The following is a 1,933-nucleotide window of genomic DNA, read 5'->3' on the forward strand; positions in this document are numbered from 1 at the left end:
CACTGAATATGAAAAATTATGCTATTATAAAAGAATCATGAAAAGGCTTTACACTAGAAAAAATGTGTAAAGGTACTAGAAAATATCATGACAAACTAATAACAACTCTCAACACAAATAATAAAAATATCATTTTGAGTTGATTAAGGAAGAGATTACTAGTCAAATACATCAGGTACAGACCATCTATTCATTTTAACATTTCTCATAGGACATTTAAACATTTGATAATGAATTATTTGAGATTTGCAGAGACTTAGAAACTTTATGTATTTCTATATGTTCATACATAGTGAATTTAATAATTGTTACATCAAATCTTGCTGTCTTTAAAATTGTTGTCTATAAAGCTATGAAATCTCTTCATATTTTGTGGATTTTGAGCTCAGTATAGTATAGACTTATTTTACCTCTATCATTATGAAATGTGAATTTACTAAGTTCTTGAAGAAATATTTCCTATTTAGCTTCGGACCCTATACTTGTACAATTTGGGAGTGGTTTTGATTCTTTGGAATATTTGACTCGCTGCCTAATTACCTATTTTTATGTTCAAACTCTTAGATCATGACAATTTTTTCATACTCTGTGTGTGTGTGTGTGTGTGTGTGTGTGTGTGTGTGTGTGTATGAGGGGGGAAGAGATAGATAGACAGATAGATAGATAGATAGATAGACAGAGACAGAGATGAGATTGATTTAAATAATATAATTTTAGATTTCCTCTTTTTTGTTTTTTCATTTGAGAGACTAAAGAGTAAAAAGAATACAGAATTACAGACAGTTTCCCTTGGGTATAGACATTGGGCCCATATTTCATCCCTCAAAGAAAAAAAATATTATAAATTCATCTATCTCAAAAGGACTGAACCTTTCATGATGGGTAGAAATAGGTACCTTCTTCAAAGGTCTGGGAAATCTGTATTGGATGAGGTAAAAAGAGAGGTATTATTTGTCTTTTTCTCGGTCTTTATCTTCTATTCATTAGATAGTTGAAATAGCTAGATTTTTCTATTATTACCCATCAGGGAATTTGAAAAAAAAATGCTTCATGTTGCTTCATTGCTTGTTTCTGGTAGAGATTTCTTTGATAACATTTTCTCCAAATAAAAGATGAGATGCATGTATCAGTTTAGGACAAAAATGATTTCTAAGTTCAATGATCACATGACTATATTTATTTGTATTTATTTCATACTCATCAGTTAGGCAAAAGAAGAAAACTGATGCTTCAGATAATGCTGATAAAATTATCCATGGCCTGAGGTCAGTATTTCCATTTTGGTCAAACCACAGGAATGGCATATATAGCTTGATCATGCTAGCCCTTCTTATCCTGGGAATACTTTTATTCATGCTCATAGTGTTAAAGCTTGTCTCTAACTACATCAACAGGCTGGCAGCCCAAGTACATGACTTGAAACTGAACATGGACACCCAGAAAGAGTTATTAATTTAACAGGCTGGCAAGCCAAGGACAGGTAAGATTCTGCACAGCACCTTACCAACCTAAGACATAAGTGCATTGCTATGATAATGCATATTCCACGACAGGTTAAAAAGGCTTTCCTGTCAGAACAGCCTAAGACAGGCTCAGTCTGGTTTATGCAATAAAAAGGGCGAGATGTGGAAAACTTTTGGGGCTGCTTGGCAGGAAACTGACATTGGCCAAGGACAAGGAAATGGGCTGTTTGGAAGGAATCTGACATAGGCCAAGGAGAAGGAAATGGACTGCAGGCAGGAATCTGACATTAAGCTGGAACAAAGAAGTAATTTCAGACAGAAATCTAAATCCTAGGCTAGAACGAAGAAGCAATTTCAGGCAGGAATCTAAATCTTAGGCTAGAATAAAGAAGTGATTATAGGTAGAAATCTAAATCTTAAGCTAGAAAAAAGAAGTAGGGTTCAGGCATGAAAATGACTTTGGTCTGGGG

Source organism: Grammomys surdaster, unplaced genomic scaffold (genome assembly GCF_004785775.1).
Source record: "Grammomys surdaster isolate TR1022 unplaced genomic scaffold, NIH_TR_1.0 125749, whole genome shotgun sequence".
Taxonomy (NCBI): Eukaryota; Metazoa; Chordata; class Mammalia; order Rodentia; family Muridae; genus Grammomys; species Grammomys surdaster.